Genomic DNA, 20,389 nt, shown 5'->3' on the forward strand with positions numbered 1-20,389 from the left:
ACCCTTGCTTCCTCTTGCACGACAACATATACATTTCCCTTCTGGCCTTACGTTCAAATCCGTCACTTCCTAAGCAATCCTAAACTACTCCCGAAATGGTCCCACCAATGCACGCCATTCAAATCGATTTGTAGTAAACAAGAACCGCAGACATTTACACACATTCATAAGGAAACAATTAATATTTCAACACAGGAAAATGGATTTAAAATCCTCTTCAGATGGTAAAGGACAACCCTAGGTTACACAAGATCTATCCTTCAGTCTCGTCCAAATGTTGGCAAAGCAAGGAAGCCAAGGGCTCACTTTTACAAATATAGTGGTGGTGCCCAATAATTCAACCCTTCTGGAGGGAAGTCCACCGCCTTACCACTCAAATAACACATATACTTTAGACTATACCCCAGCACAATCCTTGCTACATCACTCACCAATCCCCAGAAAGCATACGTTTGCTCCCTAGCCATCCATATGGTTAATTCAGCTAAAATGTGCATTCCATTCCATTGGCGAGATTCCAACCCCCCAACAATAACAGAATTGCTCCAACCTATAACACTGCTGAAATAGAGGAGCTTGTACATCAGTCTAGGGCAGTGATGGCAGACCTTGGCACCCCAGATGTTTTGTAACTACATTTCCCATGATGCTCATGCTCTCTGCTGTGTAGTTGAGCATCATGGGAAAAGTAGTTCCAAAACATCTGGAGTGCCAAGGTTCGTCATCACTGCTGAGCTCTGATGAAGAGGTCCTTGTTGCCTCGAAACGTGTCAGCCGGCAGTGACACACACCTCCTTCCCCCCTATCCGGGAGTGCGGTTCGAGGGGTATTCATCATATCGTTGTTGACAAGCCTTTTATACCATTTCTCTTGTGAGTAGTTTTTTATTATCATACCTATTTAATAAATTGTCAACGGTAACACACTAGGCTGGTGCGCCTTTCTTTTTCTTCTTTTTGTCCAAATTTAACAAACTTTGGTCAAACTTTGGTCATGTTGGCACCACTTTGTTACCATGGATGAGTATTCCCAACTCTTAACCTAAATGTATCTGCATTATCTATGACATCCAAAGGCAGAGGAGAATGGAGTCTTTGGCCAAGATTCACAAAGCACTTACGCCGGCATATGTGTGCGCCAGACCCACAAACTAATATGTGCCTAAAAACAGGCTACACCCCACCGACGTAGCTTGCACACGCCGGCGTAGGGTGGACGCACATTTAGGCATGCAAATGAGGGAAATACGGCGATTCACGAACGTGCGTGTGCCCGGCATATACTACGCGAGATGCGCGTAAGTTGTACGTCCAGCGTAAAGTTATTCCCCATAAAGGAGGTGCAACCCGGCAACAGACATGCACAGGTCTACACCAGGGAACACAAGCAGGCGTATTGTGCATTGGACGTGTGTCTGGCTGGGCGTACGTTATATTCACGGCGTACGCAGGCGTGATTGCGTCCACGGCGCATGCGTAGTTCGTGATACGTACCTGTCTGGCGCTCGGCCCATTCTTTGCATTAGTGGTCACGCCTCATTTGCATGGGTTTACTCCCACTTCCACCTACGTCGACGTGCGCCTTCGAAACCCACGCCACGCTGGCACTGCGTTGGGAGCACTGGCTTGCTGAATGCAATGCTTGCCTCTATGCGCTGTTTTGGCGTAGCGTACAGTGTTTGCTCTACGGCGGCGTAATGTGCGCCTTACTCTCTGTGAATCTGGGCCTTTGTTTTCCTTATCCCTGTCCATCTTTCATCTTTTTACTGGTCACGTCGAGCACTGAGGTCCAGCTCTTCTATCACCTCATACATACAAAGGGCTAGATTCAGAAAGAATTTACGCCGGCGTATCTATTGATACGCCGCGTAAATTCAAATCTGCGCTGGCGTATCTTCTTTCTGTATTCAGAAAGCAAGATATGCCGAAATTAGGCTAAGATCCGACTGGGGTAAGTCTCTTACACCGTCGTATCTTAGTTGCATATTTACGCTGGCCGCTAGGTGGCGCATCCATCAATTTCAGCGTAGAATATGCAAATGAACTGGATACGCCGATTCAGAAACGTACGTGCGCCCGGCAGATTTTTTTACGTCGTTTGCGTAAGGCTTTTTCCGGCGTAACGCACTGTTGGAACACAGCACTGTACACTCATGCTACAAACAATTTTGACCAGCTTGGTCTGAACAAACTATTTAAATACCCAAGAAACCTGGAGGTAGAAATCATCTTTAGTTTTGAAAAACATTTGCTGAAGCACATTAATGCAGGATTGTGGGTGTACAACTTCCCCAGGAAAAAGCAGTAAGGCACAATGATACTATCAGTGCCTTCGGGAAATGGACAGAAGCTGGGGTCTGAGGTAAATATTTTGTATTGTTTCTTCTGTTTTATTTTTGCCTATCATTAGTATTTTTTATTTGGGGATCTCTCAGATGAGTGGACTTTTTTCTTTCGGTAAAACAAAATATTACTGCAGCTTGCTCTGCGCTCTTTGAAGGCTATGTTTACCCCCCCCCCCCCCCCCCGAGATGCAAGTTTGTTTTGCTTTGAAAGAAGTTGTCATAGGAACAATATTTCAATTATTTGTGATGTTACAGTTTTTTTCTGTATTTCAGTCAAAGCAAAAAGCAAAAATAAATACTAGGCAAGTTGAGAGCAGCTAAAACAACAAACCAGAAAGCATTTAGAAGAAGACAGAACTTGATTACCCCATTGACACAGTTGGGACAATGTGTTCTGGTTCAAGATACCAGGTGGATTATATACAATATAAGCTATTGGGATTTGAGAACAGGTACTGTATATCTTACTTCTATTGCATTGCAGGTCAGTGGCCAGATCTGAACCCTGTAGCTCTCCTACAACTTGTGTCTATATGCCCGTATTAGCATTATATCCAATGGAGCATTTGCATTTTGCGGAACAGAGGGGGGCCATAGAGGGATTACTTTGACACAGTTGGCCAGCTTAAACGTGTATTGCAAAATATATGAACTAAAAATCCCTTTTGGCCATGTTTCTAGAAAGGGTATATTGCATTGTGTAGAGGGTTCATCCACAATTTGTAATGTCAACACGGGGTCACACACCTAATGCATTATATACAGGGAAGCACAGAGATGAGGATCTTGGAAAACTTGAAATACTGGAATGGCATGAGTATATTGCAGCACTGAGGTGATGCTCTGACAGGCAGACAAGACACAGAATACTCATAAGGGGCACTTACTGCACTACGGTGCAGAGATGCAGAGATAACAGGGAGACATGGATACAGCAGTGGGATGCTGAGGTTACAGGTGCACAGAGAAACAATATGTATGAGTTATGCTAAGGTGCACAGTTGTCCCATGGAATTTAGATACACAGGGTGACAGAAGAGGTACATGTGGAATTTTAGTCAGGAAGGATACCTAGTGGTACTGTCTGAGGAGAACACAGTATGTACATAAAAGGTGAGGGCACTTGGAAGGACAAAGGTGCAGAATCTAAGGAACTGCATATTCTTCTCCAGAACACCTAAAGGTTCAGATGAGTTGTGCTGCAGATGATTCCCAGGTTGCAATTCTTGGATTCACCCAAGCAAAAGCTACTTAGATCTAATGCCGCAAACACACAATCATTTTCGGCATGAAAAAAACATTGTTTTTAAAAAATGTAATTTAAAATGATCGTGTGTGGGCTTCACATCATTTTTGGGCTTCTGAAAAACGACAACATTTTTTTTCAAACATGCTGCATTTTTTAACGACGTTTTAAACAATGTCGTTTTTCGGGTTGTAAAAAATGATCGTGCGTGGGCTAAAATGACGTTAAAAACCCGCGCATGCTCAGAAGCAAGTTATGAGATGGGAGCGCTTGTTCTGGTAAAACTACCATTTGTAATGGAGTAAGCACATTCATCACGCTGTAACAGACAGAAAATCGCGAATCGTCTTTTACTAACACAAAATCAGCTAAAGCAGCCCCAAGGGTGGCGTCATTCGCATGGAACTTCCCCTTTATAGTGCCGTTGAACGTGTTGTAAGTCACCGCGCTTTGCTAGAGCATTTTTTAAAAACGATGGTGTGTGGGCAACATTGTTTTAATGATGAAGTTGGAAAAACGTCATTTTTGCTACATGCCGAAAAATGATCGTGTGTACGTGTTAGGCCCCATACACACGACCAAACATGTCTGCTGAAACTGGTCCGCGGGCCAGTTTCAGCAGACATGTTCGGTCGTGTGTAGGCCTGAGCGTGCAGGATTCCAGCAAACATTTGCCCGCCGGGCCTTTTCCCAGCGGGCAAATATTCCTGGACTTGTTTTAAAACAGTCCGCTGGAATCCTGCCCGCTCGGACATGTTCGGTCGTCTGTACAGACCTACCATACATGTCCGAGTGCCCGCCATGCCTCGCATGCGTCGAATGACTTTGACGCATGCGTGGAAGCATTTAACTGGCAGGCCCGCCCACGTCACCGCGTAATCGAGGCGGCGACACCGCGGACATGCCCCGCGTATTGTTTACGCGCGGATTTCTGTACGATGGTTAGTACAGCCATCGTACAGAAAGCCCCGGGCAGACATGTACGGTGAAAACGGTCCGGCGGACCGGTTTCATCGTACATGTTTGCCCGTGTGTACACGGCCTTAGGCATAAGAGTTGATAAGAGATAAAGGAATTCTTGCAGCAGAAAAAATCACAAGACAGTAGGTAGTACAAATGAAACTGGAAGGTGTGCATGGAAACATGCAAACACTGGGAACAGGTGCACAGAGACACACAGGACAACCAAAGGTCAATAACAATGCAACAAAAGGGCAAACTGGAATCATGAGAAGTAAGTAAAAATTCCATAGGAACACCAAGCAGGAAAAAGACTAGAAATACAGTGGGAGACTCAGGTGATGCAAATGAGTAGCAGACAGGAATACACAGACGTGCACAGTGGGGCTAGAAGACTGAAGGCAGGTAAAGGAACACAGAAAACCAAGGGCACAAGCAAGGACTCTGGAATGCACAAAGAGCACAAAAGGTGCAAGGATACAGGTAGCCACATAAACACACTGAGATTTACAGGGGGCAGGCTGTAAGATACTGAGGGTACATAGGTCACCCAGAGGAGCACTGGGAGAAGCTTGCAAATATACACTAGGAACAAAAGGGATTTGGCCTAAGGGTCACTAGGAATATCAAGGTCACAAGCAGTTCACAAGAAGCCAGGGACACTAAGAAACATTGGGGGATTGCTATCAATCTTCTCAGAAGCACTAGTGGAGCTAGCACTGAGAAAACTAGCTGTTGCTCAAGCAAAGTTCAAGAGAATGTACCAAGCTTAATTGGAAAAAGGAAATGGCCTGGCTGGGCATGTAGCTAATTGAATCAACAGCAGGTAGGTAACAAGTCTTGATCACAAGAACTACAAAGTTTTTAATTTAGTGAACGTGGTAGCTTTGTCTTTTGGGAAATGAGAGTGAGAACTGTATATCCAAGGTGCACAACCTTTTGGCCACATAAGCACAACATAAAAAAAGCAATGGCCAGTTTGACAAATGCACAGACACCATTATGACTTTTGTGGATCTGAGACACAATTAGGCCTCGTACACACGATAGGTTAACCAGAGGACAACGGTCTGAAGGACCGTTGTCATAGGTTAACCTATGAAGCTGACTGATGGTCCGTCGTGCCTACACACCATCAGTTAAAAAAACGATCGTGTCAGAACGTGGTGACGTAAAACACAAAGACGTGCTGAAAAAAACGAAGTTCAATGCTTCCAAGCAAGGGTCGACTTGATTCTGAGCATGCATGGATTTTTAACCGATGGACGTGCCTACTAACGATCGTTTTTTTCCTATCAGTTAGGAATCCATAGGTTAATTTTAAAGCAAAGCTTTGCCAAATCAGGGTACAGTGTAAGCTGGTTGTTAAGGAGTGGGAAGGCAGCTGTGGCATCTTTAACAACTGAGTCATCAGCTATCAATGGGTTTACCCGCAGACAGTTTAATAAAGAAAAAAACACTGTGTGGTGTCCCCCCAATCCATACCAGGCCCTTAGGATCTTCTATTAATTTGAAAAGGGGAACCCCCGCCTCCTTGTGATGTCATAAGCACAGCATGCACCAGTCCATAATGTCAGAAGGGGGTGGTGCCAGAAGGTGGGATATTTTTTTCGGTGCTTTGGTGGGGGCATGTGGCCTAGTGGCCTAGTATGGTTCAGGACCTGCCAGGCTGCATGCGTGGATAAGGGTCTAGTATGGATTTTGGAGGGACCCCATGCCGTTTTCTTTTAATTTTGGCATTGGGTTCTCCTCCAAATCCATACCAGACCTGAAGGGATTTTGGGGGGGGGGGGACTCCACGCCATTTTTATTCTTTCAGTAGCTGGGTGCCAACAATTGTAACAGCAAGTCATTTTGTTTAATTTCTTTTTATTTGAGATTTATAAGATAAAACAAATCATGAAAACATACAAGAGGTATTTCTGGCAAACAATAGTAAGATAGGCGATATCAATATAAACATAACATAATTTGTGAGCATATAAGGAACAATTAAGTAATATAATAATTAAAAAATGAAATAAAATAACTTTTTCATGAAAAAGGTTAGGTAAGAATTTTTTTTTTTTAACTCTTGATCTAACCAGGAAAATAATTGATCTTAATATGCAAAGACATCATATAAGTGTCCGAGGATGGAAACCTATTTATCTTGAAGGGCTCCTCGAATAGGACGGGGAAGAGTTGGTCAGGACTTGGATGTAATCTTCTGAAAGGGAGAAAACCTGCCAGTTGGACCATATATTATGAAATTTAACAGATGTGCCTTTTAGATTGAGATTTTCCTTATGTTCTATATTACGAATTCAGCTAAACCATTGTCTTATAGTGAGAGGTGAAGAGAACTTCCAAAGAGCTGGGATGCAGGATCAGGCTGCAATAACTAAATTAATAATGATAATAAAAAGTAAGGATATGAACATGAGTCCAAAAATCATGAAGGCATGGACAAGTTCAGAAAATATGTAATAAATCTGCTTGAGGATTGTGACATCACCAACAGGAATCTGAAATAAGAGGATGACTAGAATGTTAATTATTTAGGGGTGCGATACCATTGAGAAAGTAATTTATATCCAGATTCCTGGTAACGATTACTTATAGAGGAACGATAGTAAGAATATTTTAGAAATATCTCAAGGTGTAAACTTAATATTCAAATCTCATTTCCATTTATACATTTCTGGAACTTGTTTTGTTGTGACCAAAAGTAATAGTTTATATGAGAAAGAAAGGGCACGAGGAAAAGGTTCTTTATCCTGACAAATTCATTCAAATGTTGTATATGGATGTTCAAATAAGGTGGCAGGTGGTAAGGTAGATAGACATTTTGAAATATGAAGAATTTGTGATGGTCCAATTGAAGAGAAAGAAGGGTCGGTGGATTTGTTGAGTGCTTAATCTTGTATAAAATGAAAAGCAAGACGATTTTCTATACTTGTCAGTGTGCGTAAAGTTTCATCTCTATTTCTATGTATAAATTTAGGATGGTCTAGAATGGGTAGGAGTGGAGAGGGAAGAGGGGAGATCCCGCACTTATCAAAAGCATATTTGCAATGTTTCCATGTGGCTGTCAAAGTAGGATTGGATCATAAGATGAATGTGGAAGCATTGGACTCCAGATCAGTGTAGGGAGGAGTATGGGAGAGAAGGATTGCTAGGTGGAGACCCATTGGTTGATATTAGAATGTCGACACCAATCAATAGTCATAGAAATGGGAGAAGGAAGATGGACAGCCGCACTCCGGAATAATCATGGTCATGGCTCAAAGCACTAGCTAAAAGTGCGAAACGCGTCGGCTGTCCTGTCTTTTGGTTGCGGTGACTGTACATGTTCAGTTGAAAATAAAGACAACTTTCTTTTAAGTTATTCCGGAGTGCGGCTGTCCATCTTCCTTCTCCCATTTCTATTGCTACGTGCATCGCCAGCACCTTGGTAATCCAACCGTCCTTGATTGTCTGCAGGACTCACCTGGAGCGGTGGAAATCTCTACCAATCAATAGTCCTTGAGAGATGAATGGCCAAATAATACAATTTTGTCAGGGAGACTTAAGCCACCTAAGATTTTCAGTCTGTGGAGAATATTATGTTTAATCCTGACTGGTTTGGAAGTCCAAACTAATTTTTTTAATATAGTTTGCAATAATTTAAAATAACCTATAGGTATATTTATTGGGATTGTTTGGAAGAGGTATAGAATCCTGGGGAGGACATTCTGCTTTAAAACATTTCACCTGCCTGTCCAAGAAAATTTGCAAGATGACCAAGATGATAATAAAGAGTGAAATTTGGACACAAGTGGAGAAAAATTAAGCGTACAGTATGTAACCTAGACAGGTTTTCAGATGGTAAAATACCTAGTTATTTAATATGAGACGAAGCCCATTCAAAATGAAAATTCAACTATATATTATAACCATTTGGGATAGTGAGATTTAGTGCTTCAGATTGTTGGTAGTTGTAGAAGTTTGATAATGCTCCACATTGTTTAAATTCTTGCAGAAGGATTGGCAAAGTAGTAATAGGTTTACTAAGAAAAAAAAGAAGATCTTCTGCATAAGCAGAAATTTTATATTCTTGTGTCCCACAAAAGATTCCTGCAATATCAGGATTTACACAAATGTTTCTCACAAACTAATATGAAAACAGTGGAGAAAGGGGACACCCTTGACAAGTACCATTTGTTATAGAGAATGAGGGGGAGAGTACACAATTCACTCGTATTTGTGCAGAAAGATTTGAATACACGGGGCCAGATTCTCAAAGAGATACGACGGTGTATCTCCTGATACACCGTCGTATCTCTGAGTTAGGCCGGTCGTATCTATGCGACTGATTCATAGAATCAGTTACGCATAGATATGCCTAAGATCCGACAGGTGTAACTATGTTACAGCGTCGGATCTTAACTGCAATTTAAAAATGCCCGCTGGGGGCGTTCTCGCTGATTTACGGTGACGATATGTAAATCAGCGAGATACGCCAATTCACAAACGTACGCGGGCCCGACGCAGTCACTTTACGTCATTTACGTAAGCGTTTTCCCGGCGTATACTTACCCCTGCTTCTATGAGGCGCAGCCAATGTTAAGTATGGCTGTCGTTCCGGCGTCAATTTTTTTTTCTTACGTCGTTTGCGTACGTCAATTCACAAAAGCGCTGGACGCAAGTTACGCTCACTCCAAAACCAATGACGTCCTAGCGACGTCATTGGGAGCAATGCACGCCGGGAAAATTTGCGGACGGTGCATGCGCATTTAAATCGGCGCGGGGATGCGCCTGATTTAAATACTACACTCCCCCTAGCCGCGGAATTTGAATTCCGCTGGGGATTTACAATCCGCCGCCGCAAGTTTGGAGGTAAGTGTTTTGTGAATTACCCACTTGCCTCTAAAACTTGCAGCGGCGGATCTTAAATCAGATAGATTACGCGGATCTAAAGATCCGCTGATCTATCTGAATCTGGCCCACGGTTTCTATCCAGGATCTCATATGAGGGCCTAAGCCTATAGTTTCTAAAGTGAGACGTATAAAGGTCCAGTCTACTCTGTCAAAGGCTTTTTCAGCATCTGTAGATAAAATAAAAGATTGACCGTTCTTTGAAAGAGCTGAATGGATAATATGTATTGCTCAATTGTCCCGTTTCTAGCTTCTCTAGTTGGCATGAATCCTACTTGATCTAGATGAATGAGTTTCTGAAGGTGAGGTATAAGTCTTAATTCTATTATTTTTGAAAATAGTTTTTTGTACACATTAATTAAAGAAGTGGGTCAGAAACTTGAGTATTGTGTAGGATCTTTACTTTCTTTGGGTATGTCTGTTATATAAGCTGATAATGCAGTAGGGCAAATAGAGGAGGGTTGGCTAAGACAATTAAACACTTTAAGGAAATGTGGAGATGATAAAAATTGTTTATAATAGGAGAGTGTAAAGCCATCAAGACTGGGTGCTTTATAGGTTGATGTTTCTTTAACAGCCTGGGCTAATTCCAGGTATGTGATCAGCGTATCCAAGAGAGATGATGATATACTGTAGATGACAGGGAAGGGAGTCCTGAACGAGAAAAACATCTTTTGATGTAAATATGGATTTCCGATTGTTTATCAGCACTTTGGGTGTTTAAATTATAGAGGGAGGAATAATAATTCCTAAAAGTATAAGCTATCTCCATAGAATATATTTCTGGCTACATTGGTTACAATATTCTTAAAAGTGACGCTTGCATCTAGCAAGGGTGTTTTTAACTTTATCCAAACAAAGAGTCTTGAGGTCAAAACATAAGCGAATGAGTTTCTCTAGTTTATCAGAAATTTGTAATTTTTTTATGAAGAAGTTCAAGAGCCAGATTCACAAAGAATTGCCCTGGCGCAGCGTATCAGAGATACACTACGCCACCGTATTTTACCTGGCGGAATTTCGAATCCAGGAAGATTTTGCACCGTAAGTTACGGCGGTGTATTGAAATGCGCATTCTCCATTTCGATATTTCCCACCGTGCTTTGCGCGAAATGACGTCGCACCAACGTAATTTTTTGAACGTAGACGTGAGTTACGTCCATTTCTATTCACGGATGACTTACGCAAAAAAAATTTCAAAATTAGACGCGGGAATGACGCTCATACTTTAACATGGCAAGTCTATCTATACGCCACAAAATAGCAGCTTTAACTATACGCTGGGAAAAGCCGACTAGCGGCGACTTAAGAGAATTCAAAGGCCGCTCGTACCTTCGTGGATCGACGGAAAAAGCAAATTAGCATACCCGATGCGGAAAACTACGCAAACTCCACCCAGCGGGCGCCAAAGTATTGCACCTACGATCCGAAGGCGTACGAAGCCGTACACCGGTCGGATCGAAGCCAGAAGCCGTCGTATCTTGGTTTGAGGATTCAAACTAAAGATACGACGCAGCAAATTTGAAAGTACGCCAGTGTATCAGTAGATACGCCGGCGTACTCTCACTGTGAATCTGGCCCCAAGTTTCTGGATTTGGAATATCAGTTCCTGAAATTTGTCATTCTTTTTTTTTCCTTAAGGGTAGTTCCCAGCTTAATGAAAGAGCCTTGTATATAGGCCTTATGATCTTCCCAGATCATGTAAGGAGAACTTATGGGTATTATTGGGGGTGAAATAATTATGTAGGTCAGAAGAGATCATTTATTATGGCCTGATCCTGTATGAGTGATTCATTTATTCACCATAACCAAGAAGGAGATAATGGTGCGTCTAAGGTCAGAGTGAGATCAATTATAGCATGGTCAGATAATGTTAAGTTTCCTATATTTGAATGTGTGGCATAAGAGAATTGATGATGTTGAATAAAAAAAAAATCAATTCTAGTATATATGTTAAGTTACGGGGGAGAAAAAATAATAGTCTTAAGTCATTGGATGATGTATTCTCTAAACATCAACTAATTTAAAAAAAAATTAAGCATTTTTTGATATGTCTACAAGCAGAAAGAGAGAGATGGGAAGTGGGTTTGGATGAGTCCATGGTCGGATCTGGTACGAAATTAAAGTCACCTCCCACTATGACCATACCTTCTGCAAATTCAGATAATTTGACTAGGGATGGTTCCAAAAAATCTATTTGATTGTGATTAGAAAAATCTAGGTTAGCAGATGTCACTAAAGCCCCTTTCACACTGGGGAGGAAGGTGCGGTATAGCGCCGCAAAAAATAGCGGCGCTATACCGTCGGAATGGGTCCGGGATTCGGCCGCTATTGGTGTGGTATTAACCCCCGCTAGCGGCGGATAAAGAGTTAATACCACAGAGGCGCATTGCGGGCAGTATTACCACGGTTTCACATTGTTTTAAATGGGAAGGAGCGGTGAAGGAGCGGTATACATACCTCTCCTCTCACTGCTCCAAAGATGCTGCTTGCAGGAGATTTTTTTCTCTCCTGCCAGCGCATCGTCTTAATGTGAAAGCCCTTGGGCTTTCACATTGAGAAGGCTGGGCAGGAGTTTTTCAGGCGGTATAGCAGCGCTATTTTTAGCCCTGTACCGCCTGAAAAACTCCTCAGTGTGAAAGGGGTCTTATTGGTTGGCACATCTTCCTTTAATGAAGAGACATCTTCCTTAATTATCCTTGTATTCGTCAAGAAAAATCCATTGAGGAGAAGGTTGTGTGATTGGAGCGAATCGAGGGAACGGCATCACCATGAGCAAAGCACACCCACCTGAGCTGAAGAAGTTCATGGACATAAATGTTTCTTTTTTTTTTATTATTAGAAACACAAGTTAATTGAGTTGTTGCTTTCATACAAAAAAAAAGGGTTTCTCAGAGACATTGTATGCAGTAGTGAATGTAATACACATAGTCTTACAGCTCAATAAACTGCATATAGTAATACAAGATTACTAAACAAACAACAAGAGTTCAACCGGTAATGTTGGCGTCAGTTGTGTCCATAAACAGTGATAACAGTGAAAAGTATGCACTCACATATTGACAAAGTAAAAACAATAGATTCGATTTCATAGGCATCAACTATAACAGACAAAGTTAGGAGGTGCATGTCGTGGGGAATTTTAGCCATCTATTTCAAACTTTATTATATTTGGCTGGGCGTAGACCACTTTTTTATACAGCAATGTATTATTAATTTCAGCAATCCAGGCAGGCAACGTAGGGGCCGCCGCCAGAATCCAGTTGCGTTTGATGCAAGAAGTGGCGTGTAAACAAACCCAGCAGACATTGTTTGGGGTCCAGGGACACCGGCGAACCCATTTGGTCATGCAAAAATTGTACTATCTGAGACCAGTATCCCTGGATCCGAGGACACTGCCAGAGGAGGTGGTCAAAGGTACCAATCGAGAGCAGGCACCTGGGCCATTATTCCCGCAGAATTAGCTGAATTTAGCTAGGTCGTTGTGGTGTCAGATACACCCTGTGAGTTATATAGGTTTGTATAAGTCTGTCAGATAACTTGGGAAATGCAAGCTTAGGGGTTTCTAGTATGTCACCCAATTCCTCGTCTTCAATTTCGCCTATCCCATCTGTCCATTTCTGTTTAATGGAATATGCTAATTTGCTCGTAGAGGGCGTGATGAGCATATTGTAAAAGTGGGATATGAGCTTGGGAGGGTTGTCCCGAAAGGTCACCTCAAGTATGTCTAGGGAGGGTAAAGTGGGATACGCAGCTGCAAACTGAGCATGAAGGGCATGGCAAACTTGAAAAAAGTGAAATAGCATATGATTTGGGAGATTAAATTCCAGTTTCAACTGGTCGAAAGTTTTAATATCTCCATTATGGAGCACATGTGACAGTAGGTATATTCCCTGAGATATCCAGATGGAAGGGTCAGGTACCTGGAGGAGCTTATTATACTACAGTGGGGAATTATCATGAAAGGTAGGGTAGTCCATCCTGGAAGTCACCAGGTCCCAAATCCTCTTGTGCTGAAATGAAAGCTCAGAGCGGTGAAGAGGCATCATCAAGCCCTTAAGCCCTCTCAGTATGTCACAAAAGGGATGTGGGAACCGCGAATCCATCGTGCCGGGTACCAAAGCCAAATATCTGTGTCTATGTGATAAAGATGAGAGAGTTGTGCGGCTAGGTAATAGGACCCAATAGCTGGGACCATGAGGCCCCCAATGCCGTCGGGCACTTTAGCGCCTTCCATGAGAGCTTGTGCCTGCTCGGTCCCAATACAAAGGATTGCAGAAGCGTATTCCATAATTTTAAAATACTTGAGAGGGATGTAGACTGGGGAGTGCCAAATCACATATAGGATTTTGGGCAAGAGTATCATTTTGATCAGGCCTATACGTCCCGTTACCCCCACTGGCAGTCTTGCCCACGTTTGAGTTTTAGATTTAATAAATTAAAACAGGGGTTCCACATTTAAAAGGATGAAGTCCGCTAATGACTCAGAGATCTGTATACCCAAGTGTTTGAATTTACTTACTCTAACCAGGAGTAAATTAGCCTGCTCTCTTGACGGGGGAATACATCAATGGGAAGGATCTGGGACTTGGTCCAGTTTATAGTAAGCCCAGAGAACCTACCGAAATTCTCAATGATTTTAAGGGCCTTCTGGAGGGAGGGGCCAGAGTCCAAAAGATACAAGAGCATATCATCAGCGTAGAGCCCCACCCTCTCCTCCACCAGGCCAGAAGCTAGCCCCTGGATGTCCGGATGTTCCCTGAGTGCTACTGCCTTGGGTTCTACCACTAGTGCATACAATAAGGGTGAGATGGGGCATTCCTGCTGCGTCCCCCGTGAGAGCGGAAAATCGGCAGAGGTCAATCCATTAGCCACCACCCTGGCCCCTGGCCACCACCCCCGGCCCCTTACTCGGATCTGTGATCACCCGAGTCTCAGTGACTCGGGTGATCACCGCACGCCCTGCAGGGGCACGTGGGGAGCGTACAAAGGGGAGGAAGCTTTTGAAGTCCTCTCGGCATTTGGGGTCCACGTTGTAGCCGTCATTGGGCTATAGCACGGGTGCCAAGTGGTTAAAGGAATTTTTCATTTTTATTGTTGCACTTTAAGCATAATTAAAATCACTGGGCCAGATTCACGTAGCCAGGGCGCAACGTAACTTAACCGATTTAGCTTACACCGCCGCAAATTTTCTGGCTAAGTGCCCGATCCACAAAGCACTTACCTGGAAATTTGCGGCGTTGTATCCTAAATCCGTCCGGCGCAAGGCGGGCCAATTCAAATGGGGCGGGTACCATTTAAATTAGGCGCGCTCCCGTGCCGGATGTACTGCGCATGCTCCCGACGCAAATTTCCTGACGTGCTTTGCGCGAAATTACGACGCGCCAACGTTTTGTGAATCGCGATGTGAAAAAAAGACTTGCGCCGGGAAAAAAAATTTTTTAAAAAAAAATTCAAAAGCGACGCGGGAAAGACGGGTATACTTTTACATGGTGTACTAATTTTACACTTTGTAAAAGGTGCCCTATCTTTGCGACGGCAAACTAACACTTGCGGCGACGTAACGACGGGAAAAAGTAACTGCTAATTTGCATACCCGACGCTGGTTTACGACGCAAACTCCCCCCAGCGGCGGCCGCGGTACTGCATCCTAAGATCCAACAGTGTAAAACTATTACACCTGTCGGATCTTAGGGATATCTATGCGTAACTGATTCTATGAATCAGTCGCATAGATAGAAACAGGAATACGACGGCGTATCAGCAGATACGCCGTCGTATCCCTTTTGTGAATCTGGCCCACTGTTCCTAAAAAAAACAATAGTGTAAGAAAAAAGAATTGCATTGATACATGTCCCCCAGATCCCCATACTCCTTTTATTGCCAATTACTTGCATATAAGCCTTCAAAATGGGAACTTTTGATTTTACCTGTTCGGCTCCCATAGACTTTAATGGGGTTCACTGTTTCGGTTAGAACATTTCCCCTGTTTGGGAGTTCTGCTGCGAACTGAACAGGGAGGTGTTAGACCCATGTCTATTTTCTAACTACATAAGTAATAAAGTAATTAAACAATGAGGGAGGACAGTCTTTATAATGTAGTGTGAAGGGGAAATTTCAGACACAGTTACTGATCTCAGTTACAATCTCAGTTTTAGTATTGTAAAACAGAGTATCAAATAAAAATAAAAGCCCTGTACACACGACTGGGATTCCCGGCGGTAAAAAGTCTGCCGGGAATCCCGGGGGGGAAAATCGAGAACCTGCTCGGTGTAAACACAAGAGTTTTTCCAGTCGGTAAAACTGCGGGGAGAGCTTTGGCCGGGAATCCCAGCCGTGTGTAAAACTGCCGGGTTTAAAGCCACCAGGAATCCCGGCAGTTTTCCTGGCCAAAAGCTCTCTTGGAAGTTTTCCTGGCAGAAAAACTGGTCGTGTGTATGAGGCCCCGTACACACGACTGAGTTTCTCGACAGAATTCAGCGAGAAACTCGGTCGGAGCCGGATTCTGCCGAGAAACCCGGTCGTGTGTACACTTTTCAGCGAGGAAACCGTCGAGGAACTCGTCGGGCCGAAAAGAGAACATGTTCTCTATTTTCTCGTTAGTCAATGGGAAAAGTCGGCCCGCCGAGATCCTCTAGGCTTCTACACTGAACTCGACGAGGAACTCGATGTGTTTGGCACGTCGAGTTCCTCGGTCGTGTGTACGGGGCCTGAGGCTAAAGAGAGTATATAAAATAGGAAAAGTGCACTGTGATATCTTTATGACCATAGGTTACCCAATATTTACCATATTACTCTGTCTCCATATAAAATCATAAATATTTCTGCAAAATAAAAACAAAATAAAATGTATAAATGAATAAAACAGTGCTTTCAATTAATTATCACGGCACTCCATTATTTTACGTCCACCGTAGAAATACATAGTAGGATCCACTAATTCCTCCTAAATTGAATTGTATTGTAACTGTATTGTCTGTCCTTGTGTTGTAAAACACTGCACAACCTATTTGAGTTATATTAAGCCTGTATAATAATAATATATGTAAATATATATATATATATATATATATATATATATATATATATATATATATACTGTATATACACTATATTACCAAAAGTATTGAGACACTTGCCGTTGCACGCACATGAACTTTATTGGCATCTGAGTCCTTAGTCTGTAGGGTTCAATATTGAGTTGGCCCACCCTTTACAGCTAAAACAGCTTCAATTCTTCTGGGAAGGCTGTCCACAGGGTTTAGGAGTGTGTCTTCTTCCAGAAGCACGTTTTTAAAGGTCAGGCACTGATGTGGACTAGAAGGCCTGTCTCGCAGTCCCCGCTCTAATTCATCCCAAAGGTGTTCTCTTGGGTTGACGTCAGGCCTCTGTGCAGGCCAGTCAAGTTCCTCCACCCCAAGCTTGCTCATCCATGTCCTTATGGACTTTGCTCCAACAGTACAGATTATCACTCTTGTGAAAGTATCATGCTTCAAACACTCCAGTGCAAGAAACTTCAATGATGGTGCTTTCATAATGTCACAATCCCCAAGTGTAGACACACTCACCAAATGTTGCGACCCCTTAAATAGTAGGTTAAATCTCCAATTGTCTCTAGACCACCATAAAAAACATCAAAAGGATCTGCATTTAGTGTGATACTGCTTTATTAAATTAATTATTTAGTCTCAACTCAGTATTGCACTCACATTGCACAGATATAAAAACACGTCTCTGTCTCCCTGCAGTTCCAGCTTCCCAAGATGGCTGTACATTCCCAAGGTTCATCCCACTGTGTTTCTTCTGGACTGCTGATAAAGTTCATAGGCACAGATTAGGGCTTGTAGGCGCTGATGTCAAAATGTTGTGCACCTTGGGGTGGTGGAGGAAATGATATTTAAATGTCATGTTAATGCTACTAATGTGTGTTCTGCAACCTCTTTTTAGCTTCTCTACAGGAATTTTCTGCAGTCATAACAGACTGAATGTGTGTTTTAAATATTTTGCTCTCAGGTCTATATTGTGAGTTTTAAACACACTCCCGTTGGTTTCAGCCACCAGGAGTGTGTGTATGTATGACAGATGACTTCTGGCTGTAAGATGGAAGCAGTCCTGTGCATCTGCCGGTGCTGGATTGCTTCAACACACTCAAAGTCAACCTGAAAGCCTCCCCTCAAAAAATGTACTCCTTCTCACTGTCAGCACTCTAACACTTCTTCTTGTATTACTCCTTTGTCTCCTGGTGTAGCACAGGCCAAAAAGAGGAACGGAGTATTAGTCTCCCCTCAAAAACAAAAACAAAAAAAACAGTGGTTATGCGCCCTTGAGGGGGAAGAAAAAAAGATCATATTACGAAGGAGGAGGAAAATGGCACATTAGCAGGCCCAAGCAAAAAGGACAGATATGCACTCTTTAGAAAGAAAAAGAAAAGAGTGCCCAGTGCCCTTGGGGAGAAGGCGAGTAGGAAAAGGGCCAAGAACGTCCCCTAAGATTATATGGGAGAGGCTAGAGCACAAACAACTTGCTAAAAAAAAGCTGAATAAAAAAATCTGCAATACATTCTTGAGGAGAAGGAGGAGGAAAAGGGTCACATTGCCAGCACTCAATCTCTCCCGTTCCTATGGGGGGATTAGTAATGGAGGAAAAGGCAGAGGAAAAATGTGCATTAGCAGTCCTCCAAAAGTGATCACTATGCATCCTTGAGGAGCATCCTTGAGGATGATAGAAAGGACAGCACTGTTGATTTCTTGTATACATGGTACCCAATCACTAATACTACTGATACACTGCAGGCAGAGGCTGCAGAACACAATGGTTCTGTCAGCAATGGATACAATTAAAAAAAAGACCTACATGGCAGAACTCTTTCTATTTCTATTTGCGATTTGCTGTCAATTTAAGTGCTACCATATTGGCCCTGACACTGGCTAATTAATAAACAACATACCCTGTGTATCTGAAGTGCATGTTTTGGGCACTTTGGATATAATTCTGGATATGGGAATTGGTAGGGGGTTGTACAATGGTTGCAATTTTGAAGTGATTTTGTGCATTTATTGACATTTTACTAAACTTTTAGGACAATACAGTGGGGTGCTGAAAAAAAGAAGCTCACAAACTATACTATATGAAACTGTTTTGCCACTGACCTGTTGGTTTGAAGTTGAGGGCTTTAACTATATTTTCTTTAGCTGTTAGATCTGTTGTGACTTCCTCCATTAAAATAAGGTGTCACAGTCAAATCGACTTTTTTTTTAAATTGTAATGAATTACAAAGGAGTGTTTCTGTTGCTGTTTTTTATGTCAATCTTATAAAAGTAAAAAAAAAAATACCGGTAATTACAGATGCAAATTATGTGATGCCAGAATACAGTGTACCTGATGCTGTTTGTAAGAACTGTACTTATCCATAACATCACATTCAGATAAGGGTGTACAAGCATGTACATGAAAGCATTGATGTTTTACCATTGTTCACCTTGAAGTCACATAAAGAAGGGACACCATTTTTTTTGCACATGTCTATAATGTTGGTTCCCAGCTCCCCATACTATTTGTTTTAACAATCCCCTGCCTATTTTCAAATCCCTTGCCTATTAGCCTTGAAGATGGCCATAACAATTTTTCTAGATTTCTCCCCCAAATGTGGTTTGGATTTAAGTACCCAATTTTCAAACTTCAGAATGGGTTTGACAAATCCCGCTGTGAACTGAATCCAGACCTATTCACTCATCCCTAATACTAAATAATAAATCTTATAAAGAAGTCCACTGTCATGTCATTGCCCATACAAACCTGCTCATCTACTGAAATGGATTTTACAAAATTGTACTCTGCACAGACTCTGTCAAACAGTAACATATAAATAAACAAACCACAGAAAACACTGCTCCTGTAATTAGGCTTGATAACATTAGATCCTTCATCCATCTTTTTTTTCATCTCCATCTTAAAAATGCTTCTACCCCTCATGAATAAAAATATACGTTCAGTCAATCATACTATACAAGCTTAACTAAACCCATCGATTTAACAGTTAAAAAAAAACAGTTACGTCGGCGGCATTCCAGGAATGCTAACTGTCACATTTGCTTGTTTTCTCAAGCAAACTGTCAAACTATCCAATAGCTGGTGTCATAGCTGATCGCTTTTGCAGAACCATGACAGTTTCAGATCAAACAAAAGCTAAGACAGCAAGTTCCTTGGCTGCAAAGGATAGGAGAGTTTCGCTTCGCTTTAAAATGCAAACTCTCTACAAAGTTAATACTGGCTTAAATGTAGTTCAGCATCAGTCTGGCAACTGCTAAAGGCACGTTGTGATCTTTTGCAACTCTGTCTATGGTTATGATTTGGGTATTTAGGGCTTGTTTTGTGTTTAGTGTGTGAATGGGGAAAGAGATGTGTAAGACTGTGATGTGCCTTCAGCACAGGCTGGTGGAATTAGAAGGGGTGAACAGACTGTTTTTGTGTACCTACATCTTGAAAGGCTTTCCTAAATCTGATAGGCACATTGGCTTTTACTGGGATACCAGTCCATAGCTGGTGTGCCCTAGTTGGTAGGATAGGTATGTTACATTTAAAATGAAAAAAAGTAATATGAGAAAAGTGTGACAGATTAAAAGCGATCAGCAAATTGGCCAATGTTAGTACAATCTAGAAATCTCCTTTTGAATTTTTGTTGACTTGAATTTTAGTAACTTACCTCAATTTCTGGCATGAATTGTGGGACCACATTTTTTGTGTATTTTGAAATGAATAAAGTATTGACTTCAAGTACATGTAGACATATTATGATTTTTTTAATTAGGCAATTGACCTATTGTCTAAGGGTATATTTTTTTTTAGTATATTGCTCCTGCTCCCGGCTTTTATGTCAAGATGTGCAAAGAATACATCTTCTTACAACTAGACTGTGCATACCCACTCCCCTTAGAATGTAAAAC

This window comes from Rana temporaria, chromosome 2, assembly GCF_905171775.1.
Source record: "Rana temporaria chromosome 2, aRanTem1.1, whole genome shotgun sequence".
Classification (NCBI taxonomy): domain Eukaryota; kingdom Metazoa; phylum Chordata; class Amphibia; order Anura; family Ranidae; genus Rana; species Rana temporaria.